Source organism: Oncorhynchus mykiss, chromosome 8 (assembly GCF_057628025.1).
Source record: "Oncorhynchus mykiss isolate SJ-2025 chromosome 8, ASM5762802v1, whole genome shotgun sequence".
Classification (NCBI taxonomy): Eukaryota; Metazoa; Chordata; class Actinopteri; order Salmoniformes; family Salmonidae; genus Oncorhynchus; species Oncorhynchus mykiss.
The window spans coordinates 84,187,532-84,195,524 of NC_143029.1; the positions used below are offsets into that span (position 1 = coordinate 84,187,532).

General features: G+C 39.9%; 1 long non-coding RNA gene across 1 annotated transcript; it reads left to right on the plus strand.

The window, feature by feature from the left end:
* The first annotated feature begins 2,668 nt into the window (after positions 1-2,668).
* LOC110530760 (uncharacterized) lies at positions 2,669-7,181 on the plus strand. The gene is made up of 4 exons (XR_016482674.1): positions 2,669-2,831; positions 5,357-5,656; positions 5,776-6,057; positions 7,007-7,181. It is a non-coding gene; the product is annotated as an uncharacterized LOC110530760 (long non-coding RNA).
* The last annotated feature ends 812 nt before the right edge of the window (positions 7,182-7,993 follow it).

Here is a 7,993-nt window from a genome sequence, read left to right on the forward strand (position 1 = left end):
AGATATGTTTCTAAAGCTAGTCAGTCACTAAAAATCCTTAGTACATCTCTCAAAAGTAAATATTCATGCCAATGATCATGTCAGTGTCATCAGAATGATAAGTCATTGAGTCATTGTTCACGAACAAGGTCGTCAAAATGTTTAGGCATGTTGTCAATGTAACTGTGTACTTTGACAGTATTACCTGATGTAAACTTAGGCTACAGTTTGGATGACAGTTACTGTATTGAAAATGCACAAGACTGCACTTCTATGGCATATATCAATTTCAACAGTACTATTTACATATTACTGTATGTGGGTTATTGATTGAAAGAGACTGGACAACCCAAGGGGCACAAAGGAAAAATTAATTAATTAGAAAGAAACACAGGAAACCACCCCTAAGGCACAACTTTGCCCGCAGCACTGTTGTGCTGTCTCTACACATCCAGACGTTCCTGTCTGTCGGCCCACATATTCTCATCCACATCACACCGGATATTTTCCCTTCCAATGCAACGTGGAAAGAATCTTTTGGAATGCCTTATCCATCCTCTGCAGGCGTCTACTGTGATGTCCTCACATGCTGCATCCATTGCAGCCAGCAGGGTCATCTGTGTGTGTGGCTGACGATCGTACACCTTCCACCTCCATGCTGAAAATAACTCCTCAATTGGGTTAAGGAATGGTGAATAAGGTGGGAGGAATTCTATGAGCATCCTCGGGTGGGTCACAAACCATTGCCTTATGATGTTTGATCGATGGAAACTCACATTATCACAAATGACCACATACTTTGGCAAATCCTCTCTAAACAGACCCCTCTCATCATCAGGGATGCGAGCCCTGTAGAGAGTCTCTAAAAAGTTGAGTAGATGCTGGGTGTTGTATGGCCCTATAAGGGGGATGTGGGTTAGGACACCATGCTCCGAAATAGCAGCACACATGGTGATATTTCCTCCCCGTTGGCCTGGCAAATCCACAGTAGCTCTGTGACCGATGATATTCCGACCCCGCCTTCTGCATTTGGTCAGGTTGAAGCCAGCCTCATCCACCTATACAAAGTTGTGAGAGGGTTCTCTTGATTCCAACTCCATTATACGCTATATCCCAGAACACACAGTTGAATTTGTTTTGGTAAGGAAAAGTGACATAAAATGTACATATATTGCATGTTCCTTCCACAGCAATGGACATGTGTGCAGTTAATGCTTACTGTACTATGTATCACTATAAAATGTTGCTGTAAAGTAGTTACATAGATATATGTTTTACCTGTACATACTGGTACCGTAGCTCCTTAACTCTGTCCTCATTCCTTTGGAATGGTACACGGTACAGCTGTTTCATACTCATCTGGTTTCTATGCAGCACCCTGTCGATGGTTGAGATGCTAACCGTATGGATGTTTTCAAAGACATCGTTGTCTTCTATAATGGTCCTTTGTATTTCCCTGAGTCTCATGGCATTGTTTGCTCGGACCATGGTGCAAATAGCCTCCTCCTGTTGAGGTGTGAAAAGGCGTCCTCTGCCACCAGTTTGAGGTAATCTTGCAGTCCTATGTAGGAAAAATGTAGTGATGCATCACACACTTTCACATAGACAAAAACTATGCGAACACACATTTTACTGTAAAACATACAGGTGGGTGCATGTAAGGTGCAGTATGTATCTGTATAGAGTATATTTCTGTATGCTGTGAAATACAAGTGGACTACTGTAATATGAAGCATTGTAGGACGTATACAGTATACTGCTAATATACAGTAACAGTGCACTGTACATTGGTGGACAGACCTGTTCTCTCTTCTAAACGTTTTAACTATTGAGGACACGGTTGATCTCCCAATATTCGGCTGCACCCTTCGACCCGCCTCAGCCATTGTAAGGCCATGATTGACAACATGGTCTACAATAGTGGATGTCCTCTTCTGCCTCTTCCTCTGTTTTGCCTTCCACCACGCATCCTTGTTCCTCTTCTTCCTCCTCTTGGCTGTTGACCCTGTTCGTTTCCTGGTCCATCCATTATTGGAAAATTGCAACTCTGTGTTGTGGTCTGTCTATATATGCTTGCCAATTGATTCTTCATGAGATGCACCTTTGAGCAATTTAGACAACTGGTTGATTGTTGGTTGAACTAACACTTTACATTCCTTCATGAGTGAGGGTCAATTTCACCTGCACGATTCATCAATTCATGTTTTTGTACAAAAGGTCTAATAGAAATGTGTAAAACTATGCTTGACAGTTTATGACAAATAGTTCAACAATTGTGCATGTAAAGGCTTATGCAAGGAACTAATGCCTAGATGTTTTGAGGGGTAAGACTATTCAACAGAGAACCATCTACTATATTTTGATCAACTAGACATGAGCAATTGATAATGTGGAAAAAGCTGACACTTGTACATTATCAATTGCAATTTGTTCAAAGGAATAAGAAATTGCTTTAATGATGTGCACAAGTGACTAGATTATTTGGAGATTGTACAAGTAGTATCAAGAATTGCACTTTTGATCTAAGCGACTGAGAAAAACTGTAATACAGAAATGTACTGTAAATTAATTGAATTTCTCTGTTGGGGAGATGATCATAAACACAGGCTCAATTTTAGTTAAAAGTTCATTAAGCATCATGAACCACACCTATCCTGCTGGTGTTATTGCTGTCAGTGTGGGTTGAGCCAGAAAATAGCAGTTGCTCAACAGGAAACAGACGCAAGCAAACATTTCACATGTTATTCTGTCTGTCCGTCCGTCTACCTATCTATCATATTCATTGGAGCACCATCTCAACACCATGTCTCTCCTTTTAGGGGTTGGATTGCTGACCTGCATAGCATCATCAGGTAGGCTTTTGTGTTTCTCTCAGGTTCTGTTGTCTGAGCCTCATAAAGAGCAGCAATACAATGGTAAATAAAGACATACTGATGGAAAAATATTGGACTGCTTCTGATTCATCCATATTGTAATTACTATTATCTGAGAGGAATTCTGGCATTTTTATGAAATGACAGAATATAACTAAAACTGAAGTTAAAGCCAAGGCACCATTTTTTGACAATTAAGACTGTTTCTTTAAAGACTACAGCCACAGTTCCGAAGCTTCTGTGCATCTGCAGGATTCTTTACTTTGTACACGGTCTCTGCTCTACTCGTACATAACAGGCTACTCAGGAGAATGGAACTCGTATTCTCTACTTTGTACACGGTCTCTCCTCTACTCGTACATAACAGGCTACTCAGGAGAATGGAACTCGTATTCTCTACTTTGTACACGGTCTCTCCTCTACTCGTACAGAACAGGCTACTCAGGAGAATGGAACTCGTATTCTCTACTTTGTACACGGTCTCTCCTCTACTCGTACAGAACAGGCTACTCAGGAGAATGGAACTCGTATTCTCTACTTTGTACACGGTCTCTCCTCTACTCGTACAGAACAGGCTACTCAGGAGAATTTTTATAAAATCAGATCAAAGCTGAATCAATGTCTGCAAGATCACATAATGATAGTATTCTACACAACCAAACATATTAACATATGTGAACGGATCAGCTTGTCCGAAACACAGACGGGAGGCGCAAAATTAAGAGACCAGAGACAGGGGTTGTGATTCCGTATCCTTTGTATTGTTTACTAAACGGGTATTCTTTCGCCCGACAAAATAACTCCAGTACAGGGTAACGTCCAACGCCCAAACACCAGCGTAACAAAACAAATAAACATAAACTAAGACATTGACCAAAAGGCCGTGGCCAAAAAGGGAAAGCAAAACAACAAACGGGCTACTCCTGTCTTTAGAATATTTAAAATATGTGCTTTGATTGCAACGATACACAGGAAGGATATGCTACAGTTCAACAACACCATCTGCTCTAAAATGTGCTCACTGTACATAATTCAAAACAACACTGCAGGTTATTAACTCAAGAAGATATAAATTAAGATATATATGCATTTCTAGATCTTATTGATTTGTACAATGTTGATTCAAAGTAGCCTACAGACATATCTATATCTTCCTGAGTTATACAATGTTGATTCAAAGTAGTCTACAGACATATCTAGATCTTCCTGAGTTATATAGTGTTGATTCAAAGTAGTCTACAGACATATCTAGATCTTCCTGAGTTATACAGTGTTGATTCAAAGTAGTCTACAGACATATCTAGATCATCCTGAGTTATACAGTGTTGATTCAAAGTAGTCTACAGACATATCTAGATCATCCTGAGTTATACAGTGTTGATTCAAAGTAGTCTACAGACATATCTAGATCATCCTGAGTTATACAGTGTTGATTCAAAGTAGTCTACAGACATATCTAGATCTTCCTGAGTTATACAGTGTTGATTCAAAGTAGTCTACAGACATATCTAGATCATCCTGAGTTATATAGTGTTGAGTCAAAGTAGTCTACAGACATATCTAGATCTTCCTGAGTTATATAGTGTTGATTCACAGTAGTCTACAGACATATCTAGATCATCCTGAGTTATATAGTGTTGATTCAAAGTAGTCTACAGACATATCTAGATCTTCCTGAGTTATACAGTGTTGATTCAAAGTAGTCTACAGACATATCTAGATCATCCTGAGTTATACAGTGTTGATTCAAAGTAGTCTACAGACATATCTAGATCATCCTGAGTTATATAGTGTTGATTCAAAGTAGTCTACAGACATATCTAGATCTTCCTGAGTTATACAGTGTTGATTCAAAGTAGTCTACAGACATATCTAGATCATCCTGAGTTATACAGTGTTGATTCAAAGTAGTCTACAGACATATCTAGATCATCCTGAGTTATACAGTGTTGATTCAAAGTAGTCTACAGACATATCTAGATCATCCTGAGTTATACAGTGTTGATTCAAAGTAGTCTACAGACATATCTAGATCATCCTGAGTTATATAGTGTTGATTCAAAGTAGTCTACAGACATATCTAGATCATCCTGAGTTATACAGTGTTGATTCAAAGTAGTCTACAGACATTCATTCATTCATTCAGCTTTGATCTAACTTTATTAAAGAAGAATGATTCTCCAGAGTAGCCTGTTCTCCTCTAGTATAATGTGATTCAGGGCCATGTGTTTTGTGACATGACCTGGATTTTAACCTTTTAATTAAAGCTTTTTCATCAAACTGTCCCTTTTTATTTTTATGTCAGATCTAGCACCATCCTCAGATAGTTGCTTTCATTTTCTGTGTAATTATCATTTCTGTATAAGGCTTTAAATACAGGATAAAAGCTTGCTATGTCACTTGATTGTGTAAAACACAGGACCCTAATTAATACTTGTGGAATTATGGATTCCTCTTCTTCATTTCCTCTTCATCACATGAAGTATTCTCTGTGTTTATTTCAGAGCCCAGTGCTGAGACCTCTGTGTTTGTGCTGAAGGGGCAGGATGTTCGCCTGAATGTCCAGACAAATGTTCAACTGAAAGATGTTGATGTGCTATTCTGGAAGTTTAACACATCAGTCAATGTTGTAAAGTACCCCCCAAAAGTTACCTTTGTAAGGTACCGAGGTAGGGCTGAATGTAGTGAGGAAGACTTCTCTCTGCTACTGAAGAACCTCCAGGAAGAAGACAGTGGACTTTATGATGCAGTAGTGTCTGGTTTCAATGACAGAAATGTTGCTACATACGTGTTGGTAGTTCAAGGTAGATTTAACCTCGTTATTTGTTGTTCTTCTTGCTGTTGTTTGGTAGCACTTTACTTGACCAAACATTTTCTACTGGCATACAACTCTATTTATCCCTGTTTGTCTATTTGTTTTCAGAGAGAGTTGAGCCACCAGTTCTGACAGTGGACTCTGTCTCCTCCATCAATGCCATCTGTAAGGTGACTGTGACCTGCAGAGGCCAGAAAACCTCTGTCACCTCCAGCTGTAACAGCAGCACCTGCTCTCAGGTGGGAGGAGAAAGTAGAGGGGCTGATACCTCCACTGTCCCCCTGCTCTCTGTCTATGTGGCAGGGAGTTTCATCATCTGTAACCACAGCAACCACGTCAGCTGGGCCAACGACACCAAGGAGATAGTGAAACTCTGTCCAATGAAATCTGGTAAGACACACACACACACACACACACACACACACACACACACACACACTGCACATCTCCAATATTGTATGTTAGTTATACACTGAGTGCACAAAACATTAAGAACACCTTCCTAAAATTTAGTTGCACCCCCACTTTTCCCCCTCAGAAAAGCCTCAGTTAATTTGGGCATGGACTCTACAAGGTGGCCCATATTGACTCCAATGCTTTCCACAGTTGTGTTAAGTTGGCTGGATGTCCTTTGGTTGGTTGACCATTCTAGATGCACACGGGAAACTGTTGAGCGTGAAACACCCAGCAGCGTTGCAGTTCTTGACACAACCCGGTGGGATTGCCTGGTACCTACTACCATACTACTACCATACCACTACCATACTACTACCATACTACTACCATACTACTACCATACTACTACCATACTACTACCATACTACTACCATACTATTACCATACTACTACCATACTACTACCATACTACTACCATACTACTACCGTACTATTACCATACTACTACCATACTACTACCATGCTACTACCATACTATTACCATACTACTACCATACTACTACCATACTACTACCATACTACTACCACACTACTACCGTACCCCGTTCCAAGGCACTTCAATGTTCTGTCTTGCCCATTCACCCTCAGAATGGCACATCTCAATTGTCTCAAGCCTTAAAAATCCTTATTTAACCTGTCTCCTCCCCTTCATCTACACTGATTGAAGTGGATTTAACAAGTGACATCAATAAGGGATCGTAGCTTTCACCTGGATTCACCTGGTCAGTCTATGTCACGGAAAGAGCAGGTGTTCTTAATGTTTTGTACATTCTGTGTATTATTAATGGAAGAACTGTAACCTTGTCCCCAGACTAATCTCACACAGGAGGAAGTGTAATCTGTGAGAGGAACTGTAACATATTGTCTGTTTGTTGTGAACCAGTGTCTCCCCCTGCTGGTAGCATGTCTGCGTGCATGCTGAAGATCATCCTGGTGTCTGTGGGGCTGGTCATCATGATCTCTGCTGTCATCACTGTCCACATCAGGCACAGATTCCACTATGGATAGAATCATGTGTATTGTATTTTTTGTACCTCAGACAAAGTGATTCATTTCTGTGATGATTTTAATCAGCATTTTATCTCTGCTGTTTTCCTATTTGGAAGAAATGTTGGTCGTACTGGTCTTGACTGCTCTTCCCACATAAAGCCTCCAGTTCCCTAGATGGATGATCGATCAGTCAACCTACTTTTGTTGACAAATTTGACACCTTTTGGAAGCAGACAGTGCTCTATAAGGAGGATGGGATCCACCCTAATCACTTCTGTGTCTGGATCCTGTCTCAACACTACAAGGCAGCGCTGATGCATTGACTGATCAAATCAAGCTCCTCAAAGGTATTTACTGCCATTAAATAGCATTGCTATCATTCTGCCACAACTTTTCATGTTGATGGGGGCATTGTAAATAGTAATTTTGTGCCTGTTAATTTAATTTCCATTGATAGCTCTGTTGTTAGCTCCACCTATGCTATTAATAGTTTTACATTTATCAAGCTATAGTTTTGCTACATGTGCTCATAAGCATAGTGTTATTGTTAGTTTTTCTATTGTACTCATTTATCTGAATTCTTATATTAGCTCAAGAACCAGGAAGCCCATTGTGGCTAGCTCATCCAGTTCTATTGACTCTTGTGTCACCATGGATACTCCTGCTGTTTTCAAATCTCGCATAAGGCTTGGACTGTTACATTAAAATGTGCCTGATGTCTAAACTGGACGTTCTGGGTGTATGACACTAGTCCAGATGTTTTGTTTATCTCAACATGCAACAATTTCATAGATTTTACTGAGTTACAGTTCTTATAGGGAAATAAGTCCATTGAAATAAATTAATTAGATATTAATCTATGGATTTCACATGACTGGGA